The sequence below is a fragment of the Rhineura floridana genome, chromosome 2 (genome assembly GCF_030035675.1).
Source record: "Rhineura floridana isolate rRhiFlo1 chromosome 2, rRhiFlo1.hap2, whole genome shotgun sequence".
NCBI classification, from domain to species: domain Eukaryota; kingdom Metazoa; phylum Chordata; class Lepidosauria; order Squamata; family Rhineuridae; genus Rhineura; species Rhineura floridana.
Window position 1 is genome coordinate 29,103,992 of NC_084481.1, and position 22,528 is coordinate 29,126,519.

Here is a 22,528-nt window from a genome sequence, read left to right on the forward strand (position 1 = left end):
AAACTTTTTCTGCCCTTTCGGATCTCGGGCATCACATGACGCAAGTTTGAGACGCTTTGGATACTTTTCATTTTTTTGAAAAAATCCTGACCCGCGCGTCACAGTTTTTGCCTTCTTTTTCTCTCCTGAGCTGCACTCAGGTTTCTGCAGCTTGTTCAGACAGTTTTTCCCTACTTTTTCTCTCCTGAGCTGCACTCAGGTTTCTGCAGCTTGTTCAGAATCTAGAGCAGGGAAACAGGTTCTGCAAACTTTTTCTGCCCTTTCGGATCTCGGGCATCATATGACGCGAGTTTGAGACGCTTTGGATACTTTTCATTTTTTTGAAAAAATCCTGACCCGCGGGTCACACTTTTTGCCTTCCTTTTCTCTTCTGAGCTGCACTCAGGTTTCTGCAGCTTGTTCACAATCTAGAGCAGGGAAACAGGTTCTGCAAACGTTTTCTGCCCTTTCGGATCTTGGGCATCATATGACGCGAGTTTGAGACGCTTTGGATACTTTTCATTTTTTTGAAAAAATCCTGACCCGTGGGTCAGAGTTTTTGCCTTCTTTTTCTCTCCTGAGCTGCACTCAGGTTTCTGCAGCTTGTTCAGAATCTAGAGCAGGGAAACAGGTTCTGCAAACTTTTTCTGCCCTTTCACATCTCGGGCATCACATGACGCAAGTTTGAGACGCTTTGGATACTTTTCATTTTTTTGAAAAAATCCTGACCCGCGCATCACATTTTTTGCCTTCTTTTTCTCTCCTGAGCTGCACTCAGGTTTCTGCAGCTTGTTCAGAATCTAGAGCAGGGAAACAGGTTCCGCAAACTTTTTCTGCCCTTTCGGATCTCGGGCACCATATGATGCGAGGTTGAGATGCTTTGGATACTTTTCATTTTTTTGAAAAAATCCTGACCCGCTGGTCACACATTTTGCCTTCTTTTTCTCTCCTGAGCTGCACTCAGGTTTCTGCAGCTTGTTCAGACAGTTTTTCCCTACTTTTTCTCTCCTGAGCTGCACTCAGGTTTCTGCAGCTTGTTCAGAATCTAGAGCAGGGAAACAGGTTCCGCAAATTTTTTCTGCCCTTTCGGATCTCGGGCATCACATGACGCAAGTTTGAGACACTTTGGATACTTTCCATTTTTTTGAAAAAATCCTGACCCGTGGGTCACAGTTTTTGTCTTCTTTTTCTCTCCTGAGCTGCACTCAGGTTTCTGCAGCTTGTTCAGAATCTAGAGCAGGGAAACAGGTCCCGTAAACTTTTTCTGCCCTTTCGGATCTCAGGCACCATATGACGGCAGTTTCAGATGCTTTGGATACTTTTCATTTTTTTGAAAAAATCCTGACCCGCGGGTCACAATTTTTGTCTTCTTTTTCTCTCCTGAGCTGCACTCAGGTTTCTGCAGCTTGTTCAGACAGTTTTTCCCTACTTTTTCTCTCCTGAGCTGCACTCAGGTTTCTGCAGCTTGTTCAGAATCTAGAGCAGGGAAACAGGTTCCGCAAATTTTTTCTGCCCTTTCGGATCTCGGGCATCACATGACGCAAGTTTGAGACACTTTGGATCCTTTTCATTTTTTTGAAAAAATCCTGACCGTGGGTCACACTTTTTGTCTTCTTTTCCTCTCCTGAGCTGCACTCAGGTTTCTGCAGCTTGTTCAGAATCTAGAGCAGGGAAACAGGTCCCGTAAACTTTTTCTGCCCTTTCGGATCTCGGGCACCATATGACGGCAGTTTCAGATGCTTTGGATACTTTTCATTTTTTTGAAAAAATCCTGACCCGCGGGTCACAATTTTTGCCTTCTTTTTCTCTCCTGAGCTGCACTCAGGTTTCTGCAGCTTGTTCAGACAGTTTTTCCCTACTTTTTCTCTCCTGAGCTGCACTCAGGTTTCTGCAGCTTGTTCAGAATCTAGAGCAGGGAAACAGGTTCCGCAAATTTTTTCTGCCCTTTCGGATCTCGGGCATCACATGACGCAAGTTTGAGACACTTTGGATACTTTCCATTTTTTTGAAAAAATCCTGACCCGTGGGTCACAGTTTTTGTCTTCTTTTTCTCTCCTGAGCTGCACTCAGGTTTCTGCAGCTTGTTCAGAATCTAGAGCAGGGAAACAGGTCCCGTAAACTTTTTCTGCCCTTTCGGATCTCAGGCACCATATGACGGCAGTTTCAGATGCTTTGGATACTTTTCATTTTTTTGAAAAAATCCTGACCCGCGGGTCACAATTTTTGTCTTCTTTTTCTCTCCTGAGCTGCACTCAGGTTTCTGCAGCTTGTTCAGACAGTTTTTCCCTACTTTTTCTCTCCTGAGCTGCACTCAGGTTTCTGCAGCTTGTTCAGAATCTAGAGCAGGGAAACAGGTCCCGTAAACTTTTTCTGCCCTTTCGGATCTCGGGCACCATATGACGGCAGTTTCAGATGCTTTGGATACTTTTCATTTTTTTGAAAAAATCCTGACCCGCGGGTCACAGTTTTTGTCTTCTTTATTTCTCCTGAGCTGCACTCAGGTTTCTGCAGCTTGTTCAGAATCTAGAGCAGGGAAACAGGTTCCGTAAACTTTTTCTGCCCTTTCGGATCTCGGGCATCATATGACGCGAGTTTGAGACGCTTTGGATACTTTTCATTTTTTTGAAAAAATCCTGACCCGCGGGTCAGAGTTTCTGCCTTCTTTTTCTCTCCTGAGCTGCACTCAGGTTTCTGCAGCTTGTTCAGAATCTAGAGCAGGGAAACAGGTTCTGCAAACTTTTTCTGCCCTTTTGGATCTCGGGCATCACATGACGCAAGTTTGAGACGCTTTGGATACTTTTCATTTTTTTGAAAAAATCCTGACCCGCGCGTCACACTTTTTGCCTTCTTTTTCTCTCCTGAGCTGCACTCAGGTTTCTGCAGCTTGTTCAGAATCTAGAGCAGGGAAACAGGTTCTGCAAACTTTTTCTGCCCTTTCGGATCTCGGGCACCATATGATGCGAGGTTGAGTTGCTTTGGATACTTTTCATTTTTTTGAAAAAATCCTGACGCGCGGGTCACAGTTTTTGCCTTCTTTTTCTCTCCTGAGCTGCACTCAGGTTTCTGCAGCTTGTTCAGAATCTAGAGCAGGGAAACAGGTTCTGCAAACTTTTTCTGCCCTTTCGGATCTTGGGCATCATATGACGCGAATTTGAGACGCTTTGGATAGTTTTCATTTTTTTGAAAAAATCCTGACCTGCGGGTCACAGTTTTTGCCTTCTTTTTCTCTCCTGAGCTGCACTCAGGTTTCTGCAGCTTGTTCAGAATCTAGAGCAGGGAAACAGGTTCCGTAAACTTTTTCTGCCCTTTCGGATCTCTGGCATCATATGATGCGAGGTTGAGATGCTTTGGATACTTTTCATTTTTTTGAAAAAATCCTGACCTGCGGGTCACAGTTTTTGCCTTCTTTTTCTCTCCTGAGCTGCACTCAGGTTTCTGCAGCTTGTTCAGACAGTTTTTCCCTACTTTTTCTCTCCTGAGCTGCACTCAGGTTTCTGCAGCTTGTTCAGAATCTAGAGCAGGGAAACAGGTTCCGCAAATTTTTTCTGCCCTTTCGGATCTCGGGCATCACATGACGCAAGTTTGAGACACTTTGGATCCTTTTCATTTTTTTGAAAAAATCCTGACCGTGGGTCACACTTTTTGTCTTCTTTTTCTCTCCTGAGCTGCACTCAGGTTTCTGCAGCTTGTTCAGAATCTAGAGCAGGGAAACAGGTCCCTTAAACTTTTTCTGCCCTTTCGGATCTCGGGCACCATATGACGGCAGTTTCAGATGCTTTGGATACTTTTCATTTTTTTGAAAAAATCCTGACCCGCGGGTCACAGTTTTTGTCTTCTTTATTTCTCCTGAGCTGCACTCAGGTTTCTGCAGCTTGTTCAGAATCTAGAGCAGGGAAACAGGTTCCGTAAACTTTTTCTGCCCTTTCGGATCTCGGGCACCATATGACGGCAGTTTGAGACGCTTTGGATACTTTTCATTTTTTTGAAAAAATCCTGACCCGTGGGTCAGAGTTTCTGCCTTCTTTTTCTCTCCTGAGCTGCACTCAGGTTTCTGCAGCTTGTTCAGAATCTAGAGCAGGGAAACAGGTTCTGCAAACTTTTTCTGCCCTTTCGGATCTCGGGCATCACATGACGCAAGTTTGAGACGCTTTGGATACTTTTCATTTTTTTGAAAAAATCCTGACCCGCGCGTCACAGTTTTTGCCTTCTTTTTCTCTCCTGAGCTGCACTCAGGTTTCTGCAGCTTGTTCAGACAGTTTTTCCCTACTTTTTCTCTCCTGAGCTGCACTCAGGTTTCTGCAGCTTGTTCAGAATCTAGAGCAGGGAAACAGGTTCTGCAAACTTTTTCTGCCCTTTCGGATCTCGGGCATCATATGACGCGAGTTTGAGACGCTTTGGATACTTTTCATTTTTTTGAAAAAATCCTGACCCGCGGGTCACACTTTTTGCCTTCCTTTTCTCTTCTGAGCTGCACTCAGGTTTCTGCAGCTTGTTCACAATCTAGAGCAGGGAAACAGGTTCTGCAAACGTTTTCTGCCCTTTCGGATCTTGGGCATCATATGACGCGAGTTTGAGACGCTTTGGATACTTTTCATTTTTTTGAAAAAATCCTGACCCGTGGGTCAGAGTTTTTGCCTTCTTTTTCTCTCCTGAGCTGCACTCAGGTTTCTGCAGCTTGTTCAGAATCTAGAGCAGGGAAACAGGTTCTGCAAACTTTTTCTGCCCTTTCACATCTCGGGCATCACATGACGCAAGTTTGAGACGCTTTGGATACTTTTCATTTTTTTGAAAAAATCCTGACCCGCGCATCACATTTTTTGCCTTCTTTTTCTCTCCTGAGCTGCACTCAGGTTTCTGCAGCTTGTTCAGAATCTAGAGCAGGGAAACAGGTTCCGCAAACTTTTTCTGCCCTTTCGGATCTCGGGCACCATATGATGCGAGGTTGAGATGCTTTGGATACTTTTCATTTTTTTGAAAAAATCCTGACCCGCTGGTCACACATTTTGCCTTCTTTTTCTCTCCTGAGCTGCACTCAGGTTTCTGCAGCTTGTTCAGACAGTTTTTCCCTACTTTTTCTCTCCTGAGCTGCACTCAGGTTTCTGCAGCTTGTTCAGAATCTAGAGCAGGGAAACAGGTTCCGCAAATTTTTTCTGCCCTTTCGGATCTCGGGCATCACATGACGCAAGTTTGAGACACTTTGGATACTTTCCATTTTTTTGAAAAAATCCTGACCCGTGGGTCACAGTTTTTGTCTTCTTTTTCTCTCCTGAGCTGCACTCAGGTTTCTGCAGCTTGTTCAGAATCTAGAGCAGGGAAACAGGTCCCGTAAACTTTTTCTGCCCTTTCGGATCTCAGGCACCATATGACGGCAGTTTCAGATGCTTTGGATACTTTTCATTTTTTTGAAAAAATCCTGACCCGCGGGTCACAATTTTTGTCTTCTTTTTCTCTCCTGAGCTGCACTCAGGTTTCTGCAGCTTGTTCAGACAGTTTTTCCCTACTTTTTCTCTCCTGAGCTGCACTCAGGTTTCTGCAGCTTGTTCAGAATCTAGAGCAGGGAAACAGGTTCCGCAAATTTTTTCTGCCCTTTCGGATCTCGGGCATCACATGACGCAAGTTTGAGACACTTTGGATCCTTTTCATTTTTTTGAAAAAATCCTGACCGTGGGTCACACTTTTTGTCTTCTTTTCCTCTCCTGAGCTGCACTCAGGTTTCTGCAGCTTGTTCAGAATCTAGAGCAGGGAAACAGGTCCCGTAAACTTTTTCTGCCCTTTCGGATCTCGGGCACCATATGACGGCAGTTTCAGATGCTTTGGATACTTTTCATTTTTTTGAAAAAATCCTGACCCGCGGGTCACAATTTTTGTCTTCTTTTTCTCTCCTGAGCTGCACTCAGGTTTCTGCAGCTTGTTCAGACAGTTTTTCCCTACTTTTTCTCTCCTGAGCTGCACTCAGGTTTCTGCAGCTTGTTCAAAATCTAGAGCAGGGAAACAGGTTCCGCAAATTTTTTCTGCCCTTTCGGATCTCGGGCATCACATGACGCGAGTTTGAGACACTTTGGATCCTTTTCATTTTTTTGAAAAAATCCTGACCGTGGGTCACACTTTTTGTCTTCTTTTTCTCTCCTGAGCTGCACTCAGGTTTCTGCAGCTTGTTCAGAATCTAGAGCAGGGAAACAGGTCCCTTAAACTTTTTCTGCCCTTTCGGATCTCGGGCACCATATGACGGCAGTTTCAGATGCTTTGGATACTTTTCATTTTTTTGAAAAAATCCTGACCCGCGGGTCACAGTTTTTGTCTTCTTTATTTCTCCTGAGCTGCACTCAGGTTTCTGCAGCTTGTTCAGAATCTAGAGCAGGGAAACAGGTTCCGTAAACTTTTTCTGCCCTTTCGGATCTCGGGCATCATATGACGCGAGTTTGAGACGCTTTGGATACTTTTCATTTTTTTGAAAAAATCCTGACCCGCGGGTCAGAGTTTCTGCCTTCTTTTTCTCTCCTGAGCTGCACTCAGGTTTCTGCAGCTTGTTCAGAATCTAGAGCAGGGAAACAGGTTCTGCAAACTTTTTCTGCCCTTTCGGATCTCGGGCATCACATGACGCAAGTTTGAGACGCTTTGGATACTTTTCATTTTTTTGAAAAAATCCTGACCCGCGCGTCACAGTTTTTGCCTTCTTTTTCTCTCCTGAGCTGCACTCAGGTTTCTGCAGCTTGTTCAGAATCTAGAGCAGGGAAACAGGTTCTGCAAACTTTTTCTGCCCTTTCGGATCTCGGGCATCATATGACGCGAGTTTGAGACGCTTTGGATACTTTTCATGTTTTTGAAAAAATCCTGACCCGCGGGTCACAGTTTTTGCCTTCTTTTTCTCTCCTGAGCTGCACTCAGGTTTCTGCAGCTTGTTCAGACAGTTTTTCCCTACTTTTTCTCTCCTGAGCTGCACTCAGGTTTCTGCAGCTTGTTCAGAATCTAGAGCAGGGAAACAGGTTCTGCAAACTTTTTCTGCCCTTTCGGATCTCGGGCATCATATGACGCGAGTTTGAGACGCTTTGGATACTTTTCATTTTTTTGAAAAAATCCTGACCCGCGGGTCACACTTTTTGCCTTCTTTTTGTCTCCTGAGCTGCCCTCAGGTTTCTGCAGCTTGTTCACAATCTAGAGCAGGGAAACAGGTTCTGCAAACTTTTTCTGCCCTTTCGGATCTCTGGCATCACATGACGCGAGTTTGATACACTTTGGATACTTTTCATTTTTTTGAAAAAATCCTGACCCGCGGGTCACAATTTTTGTCTTCTTTTTCTCTCCTGAGCTGCACTCAGGTTTCTGCAGCTTGTTCAGAATCTAGAGCAGGGAAACAGGTTCCGCAAACTTTTTCTGCCCTTTCGGATCTCGGGCATCATATGACGCGAGTTTGAGATGCTTTGGATACTTTTCATTTTTTTGAAAAAATCCTGACCCGCGGGTCACACTTTTTGCCTTCTTTTTCTCTCCTGAGCTGCACTCAGGTTTCTGCAGCTTGTTCAGACAGTTTTTCCCTACTTTTTCTCTCCTGAGCTGCACTCAGGTTTCTGCAGCTTGTTCAGAATCTAGAGCAGGGAAACAGGTTCCGCAAACTTTTTCTGCCCTTTTGGATTTCGGGCATCATATGACGTGAGTTTGAGACGCTTTCGATACTTTTCATTTTTTTGAAAAAATCCTGACCCGCGGGTCAGTTTTTGTCTTCTTTTTCTCTCCTGAGCTGCACTCAGGTTTCTGCAGCTTGTTCAGAATCTAGAGCAGGGAAACAGGTTCCGTAAACTTTTTCTGCCCTTTCGGATCTTGGGCATCATATGACGCGAGTTTGAGACGCTTTGGATACTTTTCATTTTTTTGAAAAAATCCTGACCCGCGGGTCAGAGTTTCTGCCTTCTTTTTCTCTCCTGAGCTGCACTCAGGTTTCTGCAGCTTGTTCAGAATCTAGAGCAGGGAAACAGGTTCCGCAAACTTTTTCTGCCCTTTCGGATCTCGGGCATCATATGACGCGAGTTTGAGACGCTTTGGATACTTTTCATGTTTTTGAAAAAATCCTGACCCGCGGGTCACAGTTTTTGTCTTCTTTTTCTCTCCTGAGCTGCACTCAGGTTTCTGCAGCTTGTTCAGAATCTAGAGCAGGGAAACAGGTTCCGCAAACTTTTTCTGCCCTTTCGGATCTCGGGCATCATATGACGCGAGTTTGAGATGCTTTGGATACTTTTCATTTTTTTGAAAAAATCCTGACCCGCGGGTCACACTTTTTGCCTTCTTTTTCTCTCCTGAGCTGCACTCAGGTTTCTGCAGCTTGTTCAGACAGTTTTTCCCTACTTTTTCTCTCCTGAGCTGCACTCAGGTTTCTGCAGCTTGTTCAGAATCTAGAGCAGGGAAACAGGTTCCGCAAATTTTTTCTGCCCTTTCGGATCTCGGGCATGACATGACGCGAGTTTGAGACACTTTGGATCCTTTTCATTTTTTTGAAGAAATCCTGACCGTGGGTCACACTTTTTGTCTTCTTTTTCTCTCCTGAGCTGCACTCAGGTTTCTGCAGCTTGTTCAGAATCTAGAGCAGGGAAACAGGTCCCTTAAACTTTTTCTGCCCTTTCGGATCTCGGGCACCATATGACGGCAGTTTCAGATGCTTTGGATACTTTTCATTTTTTTGTAAAAATCCTGACCCGCGGGTCACAATTTTTGTCTTCTTTATTTCTCCTGAGCTGCACTCAGGTTTCTGCAGCTTGTTCACAATCTAGAGCAGGGAAACAGGTTCCGTAAACTTTTTCTGCCCTTTCGGATCTTGGGCATCATATGACGCGAGTTTGAGACGCTTTGGATACTTTTCATTTTTTTGAAAAAATCCTGACACGCGGGTCACACTTTTTGCCTTCTTTTTCTCTCCTGAGCTGCACTCAGGTTTCTGCAGCTTGTTCAGAATCTAGAGCAGGGAAACAGGTTCTGCAAACTTTTTCTGCCCTTTCGGATCTCGGGCATCATATGATGCCAGTTTCAGATGCATTGGATACTTTTCATTTTTTTGAAAAAATCCTGACCCGCGGGTCACACTTTTTGCCTTCTTTTTCTCTCCTGAGCTGCACTCAGGTTTCTGCAGCTTGTTCAGACAGTTTTTCCCTACTTTTTCTCTCCTGAGCTGCACTCAGGTTTCTGCAGCTTGTTCAGAATCTAGAGCAGGGGAACAGGTTCCGCAAACTTTTTCTGCCCTTTCGGATCTCGGGCACCATATGATGTGAGGTTGAGATGCTTTGGATACTTTTCATTTTTTTGAAAAAATCCTGACCCGCGGGTCACACTTTTTGCCTTCTTTTTCTCTCCTGAGCTGCACTCAGGTTTCTGCAGCTTGTTCAGGCAGTTTTTCCCTACTTTTTCTCTCCTGAACTGCACTCAGGTTTCTGCAGCTTGTTCAGAATCTAGAGCAGGGAAACAGGTACCGCAAACTTTTTCTGCCCTTTCGGATCTCGGGCATCATATGACGCGAGTTTGAGACGCTTTGGATACTTTTCATTTTTTTGAAAAAATCCTGACCTGCGGGTCACAGTGTTTGCCTTCTTTTTCTCTCCTGAGCTGCACTCAGGTTTCTGCAGCTTGTTCAGAATCTAGAGCAGGGAAACAGGTTCCGCAAACTTTTTCTGCCCTTTCGGATCTCGCGCACCATATGATGCGAGGTTGAGATGCTTTGGATACTTCTCATTTTTTTGAAAAAATCCTGACCCGCGGGTCACACTTTTTGCCTTCTTTTTCTCTCCTGAGCTGCACTCAGGTTTCTGCAGCTTGTTCAGACAGTTTTTCCCTACTTTTTCTCTCCTGAGCTGCACTCAGGTTTCTGCAGCTTGTTCAGAATCCAGAGCAGAGAAACAGGTTCCGCAAACTTTTTCTGCCCTTTCGGATCTTGGGCATCATATGACGCGAGTTTGAGACGCTTTGGATACTTTTCATTTTTTTGAAAAAATCCTGACCCGCGGGTCACACTTTTTGCCTTCTTTTTCTCTCCTGAGCTGCACTCAGGTTTCTGCAGCTTGTTCAGAATCTAGAGCAGGGAAACAGGTTCTGCAAACTTTTTCTGCCCTTTTGGATCTCGGGCATCATATGATGCCAGTTTCAGATGCTTTGGATACTTTTCATTTTTTTGAAAAAATCCTGACCCGCGGGTCACACTTTTTGCCTTCTTTTTCTCTCCTGAGCTGCACTCAGGTTTCTGCAGCTTGTTCAGACAGTTTTTCCCTACTTTTTCTCTCCTGAGCTGCACTCAGGTTTCTGCAGCTTGTTCAGAATCTAGAGCAGGGAACAGGTTCCGCAAACTTTTTCTGCCCTTTCGGATGTCGGGCACCATATGATGTGAGGTTGAGATGCTTTGGATACTTTTCATTTTTTTGAAAAAATCCTGACCCGCGGGTCACACTTTTTGCCTTCTTTTTCTCTCCTGAGCTGCACTCAGGTTTCTGCAGCTTGTTCAGAATATAGAGCAGAGAAACAGGTTCCGCAAACTTTTTCTGCCCTTTTGGATTTCGGGCATCATATGACGTGAGTTTGAGACGCTTTCGATACTTTTCATTTTTTTGAAAAAATCCTGACCCGCGGGTCAGTTTTTGTCTTCTTTTTCTCTCCTGAGCTGCACTCAGGTTTCTGCAGCTTGTTCAGAATCTAGAGCAGGGAAACAGGTTCCGCAAACTTTTTCTGCCCTTTCGGATCTCGGGCATCATATGACGCGAGTTTGAGACGCTTTGGATACTTTTCATGTTTTTGAAAAAATCCTGACCCGCGGGTCACAGTTTTTGTCTTCTTTTTCTCTCCTGAGCTGCACTCAGGTTTCTGCAGCTTGTTCAGAATCTAGAGCGGGGAAACAGGTTCCGCAAACTTTTTCTGCCCTTTCGGATCTCGGGCATCATATGACGCGAGTTTGAGATGCTTTGGATACTTTTCATTTTTTTGAAAAAATCCTGACCCGCGGGTCACACTTTTTGCCTTCTTTTTCTCTCCTGAGCTGCACTCAGGTTTCTGCAGCTTGTTCAGACAGTTTTTCCCTACTTTTTCTCTCCTGAGCTGCACTCAGGTTTCTGCAGCTTGTTCAGAATCTAGAGCAGGGAAACAGGTTCCGCAAATTTTTTCTGCCCTTTCGGATCTCGGGCATCACATGATGCGAGTTTGAGACACTTTGGATACTTTTCATTTTTTTGAAAAAATCCTGACCCGCGCGTCACAATTTTCGTCTTCTTTTTCTCTCCTGAGCTGCACTCAGGTTTCTGCAGCTTGTTCAGAATCTAGAGCAGGGAAACAGGTTCCGTAAACGTTTTCTGCCCTTTCGGATCTCGGGCATCATATGATGCGATGTTGAGATGCTTTGGATACTTTTCATTTTTTTCAAAAAATCCTGACCCGCGGGTCACACTTTTTGCCTTCTTTTTCTCTCCTGAGCTGCACTCAGGTTTCTACAGCTTGTTCAGAATCTAGAGCAGGGAAACAGGTTCCGTAAACTTTTTCTGCCCTTTCGGATCTCGGGCATCATATGACGCGAGTTTGAGACGCTTTGGATACTTTTCATTTTTTTGAAAAAATCCTGACCCGCGCGTCACAGTTTTTGCCTTCTTTTTCTCTCCTGAGCTGCACTCAGGTTTCTGCAGCTTGTTCAGAATCTAGAGCAGGGAAACAGGTTCCACAAACTTTTTCTGCCCTTTCGGATCTCGCGCACCATATGATGCGAGGTTGAGATGCTTTGGATACTTTTCATTTTTTTGAAAAAATCCTGACCCGCGGGTCACACTTTTTGCCTTCTTTTTCTCTCCTGAGCTGCACTCAGGTTTCTGCAGCTTGTTCAGACAGTTTTTCCCTACTTTTTCTCTCCTGAGCTGCACTCAGGTTTCTGCAGCTTGTTCAGAATCTAGAGCAGAGAAACAGGTTCCGCAAACTTTTTCTGCCCTTTCGGATCTTGGGCATCATATGACGTGAGTTTGAGATGCTTTCGATACTTTTCATTTTTTTGAAAAAATCCTGACCCGTGGGTCAGTTTTTGTCTTCTTTTTCTCTCCTGAGCTGCACTCAGGTTTCTGCAGCTTGTTCAGAATCTAGAGCAGGGAAACAGGTTCTGCAAACTTTTTCTGCCCTTTCGGATCTTGGGCATCATATGACGCGAGTTTGAGACGCTTTGTATACTTTTCATTTTTTTGAAAAAATCCTGACCCGCGGGTCACACTTTTTGCCTTTTTTTTCTCTCCTGAGCTGCACTCAGGTTTCTGCAGCTTGTTCAGAATCTAGAGCAGGGAAACAGGTTCTGCAAACTTTTTCTGCCCTTTCGGATCTCGGGCATCATATGATGCCAGTATCAGATGCTTTGGATACTTTTCATTTTTTTGAAAAAATCCTGACCCGCGGGTCACACTTTTTGCCTTCTTTTTCTCTCCTGAGCTGCACTCAGGTTTCTGCAGCTTGTTCAGACAGTTTTTCCCTACTTTTTCTCTCCTGAGCTGCACTCAGGTTTCTGCAGCTTGTTCAGAATCTAGAGCAGGGAAACAGGTTCCGCAAATTTTTTCTGCCCTTTCAGATCTCGGGCATCACATGACGCGAGTTTGAGACACTTTGGATCCTTTTCATTTTTTTGAAAAAATCCTGACCGTGGGTCACACTCTTTGTCTTCTTTTTCTCTCCTGAGCTGCAGTCAGGTTTCTGCAGCTTGTTCAGAATCTAGAGCAGGGAAACAGGTCCCTTAAACTTTTTCTGCCCTTTCGGATCGCGGGCACCATATGACGGCAGTTTCAGAAGCTTTGGATACTTTTCATTTTTTTGAAAAAATCCCGACCCGCGGGTCACAGTTTTTGTCTTCTTTATTTCTCCTGAGCTGCACTCAGGTTTCTGCAGCTTGTTCACAATCTAGAGCAGGGAAACAGGTTCCGTAAACTTTTTCTGCCCTTTCGGATCTTGGGCATCATATGACGCGAGTTTGAGACGCTTTGGATACTTTTCATTTTTTTGAAAAAATCCTGACCCGCGGGTCACACTTTTTGCCTTCTTTTTCTCTCCTGAGCTGCACTCAGGTTTCTGCAGCTTGTTCAGAATCTAGAGCAGGGAAACAGGTTCTGCAAACTTTTTCTGCCCTTTCGGATCTCGGGCATCATATGATGCCAGTTTCAGATGCATTGGATACTTTTCATTTTTTTGAAAAAATCCTGACCCGCGGGTCACACTTTTTGCCTTCTTTTTCTCTCCTGAGCTGCACTCAGTTTTCTGCAGCTTGTTCAGACAGTTTTTCCCTACTTTTTCTCTCCTGAGCTGCACTCAGCTTTCTGCAGCTTGTTCAGAATCTAGAGCAGGGAAACAGGTTCCGCAAACTTTTTCTGCCCTTTCGGATCTCGGGCACCATATGATGTGAGGTTGAGATGCTTTGGATACTTTTCATTTTTTTGAAAAAATCCTGACCCGCGGGTCACACTTTTTGCCTTCTTTTTCTCTCCTGAGCTGCACTCAGGTTTCTGCAGCTTGTTCAGACAGTTTTTCCCTACTTTTTCTCTCCTGAGCTGCACTCAGGTTTCTGCAGCTTGTTCAGAATCTAGAGCAGGGAAACAGGTTCCGCAAACTTTTTCTGCCCTTTTGGATTTCGGGCATCATATGACGTGAGTTTGAGACGCTTTCGATACTTTTCATTTTTTTGAAAAAATCCTGACCCGCGGGTCAGTTTTTGTCTTCTTTTTCTCTGCTGAGCTGCACTCAGGTTTCTGCAGCTTGTTCAGAATCTAGAGCAGGGAAACAGGTTCTGCAAACTTTTTCTGCCCTTTCGGATCTTGGGCATCATATGACGTGAGTTTGAGACGCTTTGGATACTTTTCATTTTTTTGAAAAAATCCTGACCCGCGAGTCAGTTTTTGTCTTCTTTTTCTCTCCTGAGCTGCACTCAGGTTTCTGCAGCTTGTTCAGAATCTAGAGCAGGGAAACAGGTTCTGCAAACTTTTTCTGCCCTTTCGGATCTTGGGCATCATATGACGCGAGTTTGAGACGCTTTGGATACTTTTCATTTTTTTGAAAAAATCCTGACCCGCGGGTCACAGTTTTTGCCTTCTTTTTCTCTCCTGAGCTGCACTCAGGTTTCTGCAGCTTGTTCAGAATCTAGAGCAGGGAAACAGGTTCCGCAAACTTTTTCTGCCCTTTCGGATCTCGGGCATCATATGACGCGAGTTTGAGATGCTTTGGATACTTTTCATGTTTTTGAAAAAATCCTGACCCGCGCGTCACAATTTTTGTCTTCTTTTTCTCTCCTGACCTGCACTCAGGTTTCTGCAGCTTGTTCAGAATCTAGAGCAGGGAAACAGGTTCCGTAAACGTTTTCTGCCCTTTCGGATCTCGGGCATCATATGACGCGAGTTTGAGACGCTTTGGATACTTTTCATTTTTTTGAAAAAATCCTGACCCGCGCGTCACAGTTTTTGCCTTCTTTTTCTCTCCTGAGCTGCACTCAGGTTTCTGCAGCTTGTTCAGAATCTAGAGCAGGGAAACAGGTTCCGCAAAGTTTTTCTGCCCTTTCGGATCTCGCGCACCATATGATGCGAGGTTGAGATGCTTTGGATACTTTTCATTTTTTTGAAAAAATCCTGACCTGCGGGTCACACTTTTTGCCTTCTTTTTCTCTTCTGAGCTGCAATCAGGTTTCTGCAGCTTGTTCAGACAGTTTTTCCCTACTTTTTCTCTCCTGAGCTGCACTCAGGTTTCTGCAGCTTGTTCAGAATCTAGAGCAGAGAAACAGGTTCCGCAAACTTTTTCTGCCCTTTCGGATGTTGGGCATGATATGACGTGAGTTTGAGACGCTTTAGATACTTTTCATTTTTTTGAAAAAATCCTGACGCGTGGGTCAGTTTTTGTCTTCTTTTTCTCTCCTGAGCTGCACTCAGGTTTCTGCAGCTTGTTCAGAATCTAGAGCAGGGAAACAGGTTCCGCAAACTTTTTCTGCCCTTTCGGATCTTGGGCATCATATGACGCGAGTTTGAGACGCTTTGGATACTTTTCATTTTTTTGAAAAAATCCTGACCCGCGGGTCACACTTTTTGCCTTCTTTTTCTCTCCTGAGCTGCACTCAGGTTTCTGCAGCTTGTTCAGAATCTAGAGCAGGGAAACAGGTTCTGCAAACTTTTTCTGCCCTTTCGGATATCGGGCATCATATGATGCCAGTTTCAGATGCTTTGGATACTTTTCATTTTTTTGAAAAAATTCTGACCCGCGGGTCACACTTTTTGCCTTCTTTTTCTCTCCTGAGCTGCACTCAGGTTTCTGCAGCTTGTTCAGACAGTTTTTCCCTACTTTTTCTCTCCTGAGCTGCACTCAGGTTTCTGCAGCTTGTTCAGAATCTAGAGCAGGGAACAGGTTCCGCAAACTTTTTCTGCCCTTTCGGATCTCGGGCACCATATGATGTGAGGTTGAGATGCTTTGGATACTTTTCATTTTTTTGAAAAAATCCTGACCCGCGGGTCACACTTTTTGCCTTCTTTTTCTCTCCTGAGCTGCACTCAGGTTTCTGCAGCTTGTTCAGACAGTTTTTCCCTACTTTTTCTCTCCTGAGCTGCACTCAGGTTTCTGCAGCTTGTTCAGAATCTAGAGCAGGGAAACAGGTTCCGCAAACTTTTTCTGCCCTTTTGGATTTCGGGCATCATATGACGTGAGTTTGAGACGCTTTCGATACTTTTCATTTTTTTGAAAAAATCCTGACCCGCGGGTCAGTTTTTGTCTTCTTTTTCTCTCCTGAGCTGCACTCAGGTTTCTGCAGCTTGTTCAGAATGTAGAGCAGGGAACAGGTTCCGCAAACTTTTTCTGCCCTTTCGGATCTCGGGCACCATATGATGTGAGGTTGAGATGCTTTGGATACTTTTCATTTTTTTGAAAAAATCCTGACCCGCGGGTCACACTTTTTGCCTTCTTTTTCTCTCCTGAGCTGCACTCAGGTTTCTGCAGCTTGTTCAGACAGTTTTTCCCTACTTTTTCTCTCCTGAGCTGCACTCAGGTTTCTGCAGCTTGTTCAGAATCTAGAGCAGGGAAACAGGTTCCGCAAACTTTTTCTGCCCTTTTGGATTTCGGGCATCATATGACGTGAGTTTGAGACGCTTTCGATACTTTTCATTTTTTTGAAAAAATCCTGACCCGCGGGTCACAGCTTTTGTCTTCTTTTTCTCTCCTGAGCTGCACTCAGGTTTCTGCAGCTTGTTCAGAATCTAGAGCAGGGAAACAGGTTCCGCAAACTTTTTCTGCCCTTTCGGATCTCGGGCATCATATGACGCGAGTTTGAGACGCTTTGGATACTTTTCATGTTTTTGAAAAAATCCTGACCCGCAGGTCACAGTTTTTGTCTTCTTTTTCTCTCCTGAGCTGCACTCAGGTTTCTGCAGCTTGTTCACACAGTTTTTCCCTACCTTTTCTCTCCTGAGCTGCACTCAGGTTTCTGCAGCTTGTTCAGAATCTAGAGCAGGGAAACAGGTTCCGCAAATTTTTTCTGCCCTTTCGGATCTCGGGCATCACATGACGCGAGTTTGAGACACTTTGGATACTTTTCATTTTTTTGAAAAAATCCTGACCCGCGCGTCACAATTTTTGTCTTCTTTTTCTCTCCTGAGCTGCACTCAGGTTTCTGCAGCTTGTTCAGAATCTAGAGCAGGGAAACAGGTTCCATAAACGTTTTCTGCCCTTTCGGATCTCGGGCATCATATGACGCGAGTTTGAGACGCTTTGGATACTTTTCATTTTTTTGAAAAAATCCTGACCCGCGGGTCACAGTTTTTGCCTTCTTTTTCTCTACTGAGCTGCACTCAGGTTTCTGCAGCTTGTTCAGAATCTAGAGCAGGGAAACAGGTTCCGCAAACTTTTTCTGCCCTTTCGGATCTCGCGCACCATATGATGCGAGGTTGAGATGATTTGGATACTTTTCATTTTTTTGAAAAAATCCTGACCCGCGGGTCACACTTTTTGCCTTCTTTTTCTCTCCTGAGCTGCACTCAGGTTTCTGCAGCTTGTTCAGACAGTTTTTCCCTACTTTTTCTCTCCTGAGCTGCACTCAGGTTTCTGTAGCTTGTTCAGAATCTAGAGCAGAGAAACAGGTTCCTCAAACTTTTTCTGCCCTTTCGGATCTTGGGCATCATATGACGTGAGTTTGAGACGCTTTCGATACTTTTCATTTTTTTGAAAAAATCCTGACCCGCGGGTGAGTTTTTGTCTTCTTTTTCTCTCCTGAGCTGCACTCAGGTTTCTGCAGCTTGTTCAGAATCTAGAGCAGGGAAACAGGTTCTGCAAACTTTTTCTGCCCTTTCGGATCTTGGGCATCATATGACGCGAGTTTGAGACGCTTTGGATACTTTTCATTTTTTTGAAAAAATCCTGACCCGCGGGTCACACTTTTTGCCTTCTTTTTCTCTCCTGAGCTGCACTCAGGTTTCTGCAGCTTGTTCAGGCAGTTTTTCCCTACTTTTCTCTCCTGAGCTGCACTCAGGTTTCTGCAGCTTGTTCAGAATCTAGAGCAGGGAAACAGGTTCCGCAAACTTTTTCTGCCCTTTTGGATTTCGGGCATCATATGACGTGAGTTTGAGACGCTTTCGATACTTTTCATTTTTTTGAAAAAATCCTGACCCGCGGGTCAGTTTTTGTCTTCTTTTTCTCTCCTGAGCTGCACTCAGGTTTCTGCAGCTTGTTCAGAATCTAGAGCAGGGAAACAGGTTCTGCAAACTTTTTCTGCCCTTTCGGATCTTGGGCATCATATGACGCGAGTTTGAGACGCTTTGGATACTTTTCATTTTTTTGAAAAAATCCTGACCCGCGGGTCACACTTTTTGCCTTCTTTTTCTCTCCTGAGCTGCACTCAGGTTTCTGCAGCTTGTTCAGAATCTAGAGCAGGGAAACAGGTTCCGCAAACTTTTTCTGCCCTTTCGGATCTCGGGCATCATATGACGCGAGTTTGAGACGCTTTGGATACTTTTCATGTTTTTGAAAAAATCCTGACCCGCGGGTCACAGTTTTTGTCTTCTTTTTCTCTCCTGAGCTGCACTCAGGTTTCTGCAGCTTGTTCAGAATCTAGAGCAGGGAAACAGGTTCCGCAAACTTTTTCTGCCCTTTCAGATCTCGGGCATCATATGACGCGAGTTTGAGATGCTTTGGATACTTTTCATTTTTTTGAAAAAATCCTGACCCGCGGGTCACACTTTTTGCCTTCTTTTTCTCTCCTGAGCTGCACTCAGGTTTCTGCAGCTTGTTCAGACAGTTTTTCCCTACTTTTTCTCTCCTGAGCTGCACCCAGGTTTCTGCAGCTTGTTCAGAATCTAGAGCAGAGAAACAGGTTCCGCAAACTTTTTCTGCCCTTTCGGATGTTGGGCATGATATGACGTGAGTTTGAGACGCTTTAGATACTTTTCATTTTTTTGAAAAAATCCTGACCCGTGGGTCAGTTTTTGTCTTCTTTTTCTCTCCTGAGCTGCACTCAGGTTTCTGCAGCTTGTTCAGAATCTAGAGCAGGGAAACAGGTTCCGCAAACTTTTTCTGCCCTTTCGGATCTTGGGCATCATATGACGCGAGTTTGAGACGCTTTGGATACTTTTCATTTTTTTGAAAAAATCCTGACCCGCGGGTCACACTTTTTGCCTTCTTTTTCTCTCCTGAGCTGCACTCAGGTTTCTGCAGCTTGTTCAGAATCTAGAGCACGGAAACAGGTTCTGCAAACTTTTTCTGCCCTTTCGGATCTCGGGCATCATATGATGCCAGTTTCAGATGCTTTGGATACTTTTCATTTTTTTGAAAAAATCCTGACCCGCGGGTCACACTTTTTGCCTTCTTTTTCTCTCCTGAGCTGCACTCAGGTTTCTGCAGCTTGTTCAGACAGTTTTTCCCTACTTTTTCTCTCCTGAGCTGCACTCAGGTTTCTGCAGCTTGTTCAGAATCTAGAGCAGGGAAACAGGTTCCGCAAACTTTTTCTGCCCTTTTGGATTTCGGGCATCATATGACGTGAGTTTGAGACGCTTTCGATACTTTTCATTTTTTTGAAAAAATCCTGACCCGCGGGTCAGTTTTTGTCTTCTTTTTCTCTCCTGAGCTGCACTCAGGTTTCTGCAGCTTGTTCAGAATCTAGAGCAGGGAACAGGTTCCGCAAACTTTTTCTGCCCTTTCGGATCTCGGGCACCATATGATGTGAGGTTGAGATGCTTTGGATACTTTTCATTTTTTTGAAAAAATCCTGACCCGCGGGTCACACTTTTTGCCTTCTTTTTCTCTCCTGAGCTGCACTCAGGTTTCTGCAGCTTGTTCAAACAGTTTTTCCCTACTTTTTCTCTCCTGAGCTGCACTCAGGTTTCTGCAGCTTGTTCAGAATCTAGAGCAGGGAAACAGGTTCCGCAAACTTTTTCTGCCCTTTTGGATTTCGGGCATCATATGACGTGAGTTTGAGACGCTTTCGATACTTTTCATTTTTTTGAAAAAATCCTGACCCGCGGGTCAGTTTTTGTCTTCTTTTTCTCTCCTGAGCTGCACTCAGGTTTCTGCAGCTTGTTCAGAATCTAGAGCAGGGAAACAGGTTCCGCAAACTTTTTCTGCCCTTTCGGATCTCGGGCATCATATGACGCGAGTTTGAGACGCTTTGGATACTTTTCATGTTTTTGAAAAAATCCTGACCCGCAGGTCACAGTTTTTGTCTTCTTTTTCTCTCCTGAGCTGCACTCAGGTTTCTGCAGCTTGTTCACACAGTTTTTCCCTACCTTTTCTCTCCTGAGCTGCACTCAGGTTTCTGCAGCTTGTTCAGAATCTAGAGCAGGGAAACAGGTTCCGCAAATTTTTTCTGCCCTTTCGGATCTCGGGCATCACATGACGCGAGTTTGAGACACTTTGGATACTTTTCATTTTTTTGAAAAAATCCTGACCCGCGCGTCACAATTTTTGTCTTCTTTTTCTCTCCTGAGCTGCACTCAGGTTTCTGCAGCTTGTTCAGAATCTAGAGCAGGGAGACAGGTTCCGTAAACGTTTTCTGCCCTTTCGGATCTCGGGCATCATATGATGCGATGTTGATATGCTTTGGATACTTTTCATTTTTTTCAAAAAATCCTGACCCGCGGGTCACACTTTTTGCCTTCTTTTTCTCTCCTGAGCTGCACTCAGGTTTCTACAGCTTGTTCAGAATCTAGAGCAGGGAAACAGGTTCCGTAAACTTTTTCTGCCCTTTCGGATCTCGGGCATCATATGACGCGAGTTTGAGACGCTTTGGATACTTTTCATTTTTTTGAAAAAATCCTGACCCGCGGGTCACAGTTTTTGCCTTCTTTTTCTCTCCTGAGCTGCACTCAGGTTTCTGCAGCTTGTTCAGAATCTAGAGCAGGGAAACAGGTTCCGCAAACTTTTTCTGCCCTTTCGGATCTCGCGCACCATATGATGCGAGGTTGAGATGATTTGGATACTTTTCATTTTTTTGAAAAAATCCTGACCCGCGGGTCACACTTTTTGCCTTCTTTTTCTCTCCTGAGCTGCACTCAGGTTTCTGCAGCTTGTTCAGACAGTTTTTCCCTACTTTTTCTCTCCTGAGCTGCACTCAGGTTTCTGCAGCTTGTTCAGAATCTAGAGCAGAGAAACAGGTTCCTCAAACTTTTTCTGCCCTTTCGGATCTTGGGCATCATATGACGTGAGTTTGAGACGCTTTCGATACTTTTCATTTTTTTGAAAAAATCCTGACCCGCGGGTGAGTTTTTGTCTTCTTTTTCTCTCCTGAGCTGCACTCAGGTTTCTGCAGCTTGTTCAGAATCTAGAGCAGGGAAACAGGTTCTGCAAACTTTTTCTGCCCTTTCGGATCTTGGGCATCATATGACGCGAGTTTGAGACGCTTTGGATACTTTTCATTTTTTTGAAAAAATCCTGACCCGCGGGTCACACTTTTTGCCTTCTTTTTCTCTCCTGAGCTGCACTCAGGTTTCTGCAGCTTGTTCAGAATCTAGAGCAGGGAAACAGGTTCTGCAAACTTTTTCTGCCCTTTCGGATCTCGGGCATCATATGATGCCAGTTTCAGATGCTTTGGATACTTTTCATTTTTTTGAAAAAATCCTGACCCGCGGGTCACACTTTTTGCCTTCTTTTTCTCTCCTGAGCTGCACTCAGGTTTCTGCAGCTTGTTCAGACAGTTTTTCCCTACTTTTTCTCTCCTGAGCTGCACTCAGGTTTCTGCAGCTTGTTCAGAATCTAGAGCAGGGAACAGGTTCCGCAAACTTTTTCTGCCCGTTCGGATGTCGGGCATCATATGATGCCAGTTTCAGATGCTTTGGATACTTTTCATTTTTTTGAAAAAATCCTGACCCGCGGGTCACACTTTTTGCCTTCTTTTTCTCTCCTGAGCTGCACTCAGGTTTCTGCAGCTTGTTCAGGCAGTTTTTCCCTACTTTTCTCTCCTGAGCTGCACTCAGGTTTCTGCAGCTTGTTCAGAATCTAGAGCAGGGAAACAGGTTCCGCAAACTTTTTCTGCCCTTTTGGATTTCGGGCATCATATGACGTGAGTTTGAGACGCTTTCGATACTTTTCATTTTTTTGAAAAAATCCTGACCCGCGGGTCAGTTTTTGTCTTCTTTTTCTCTCCTGAGCTGCACTCAGGTTTCTGCAGCTTGTTCAGAATCTAGAGCAGGGAAACAGGTTCCGTAAACGTTTTCTGCCCTTTCGGATCTCGGGCATCATATGATGCGATGTTGAGATGCTTTGGATACTTTTCATTTGTTTCAAAAAATCCTGACCCGCGGGTCACACTTTTTGCCTTCTTTTTCTCTCCGGGGCTGCACTCAGGTTTCTACAGCTTGTTCAGAATCTAGAGCAGGGAAACAGGTTCCGTAAACTTTTTCTGCCCTTTCGGATCTCGGGCATCATATGACGCGAGTTTGAGACGCTTTGGATACTTTTCATTTTTTTGAAAAAATCCTGACCCGCGGGTCACACTTTTTGCCTTCTTTTTCTCTCCTGAGCTGCACTCAGGTTTCTGCAGCTTGTTCAGACAGTTTTCCCCTACTTTTTCTCTCCTGAGCTGCACTCAGGTTTCTGCAGCTTGTTCAGAATCTAGAGCAGGGAACAGGTTCCGCAAACTTTTTCTGCCCTTTCGGATCTCGGGCACCATATGATGCGAGGTTGAGATGCTTTGGATACTTTTCATTTTTTTGAAAAAATCCTGACCCGCGGGTCACACTTTTTGCCTTCTTTTTCTCTCCTGAGCTGCACTCAGGTTTCTGCAGCTTGTTCAGACAGTTTTTCCCTACTTTTTCTCTCCTGAGCTGCACTCAGGTTTCTGCAGCTTGTTCAGAATCTAGAGCAGGGAAACAGGTTCTGCAAACTTTTTCTGCCCTTTCGGATCTTGGGCATCATATGACGCGAGTTTGAGACGCTTTCGATACTTTTCATTTTTTTGAAAAAATCCTGACCCGCGGGTCACACTTTTTGCCTTTTTTTTCTCTCCTGAGCTGCACTCAGGTTTCTGCAGCTTGTTCAGAATCTAGAGCAGGGAAACAGGTTCTGCAAACTTTTTCTGCCCTTTCGGATCTCGGGCATCATATGATGCCAGTTTCAGATG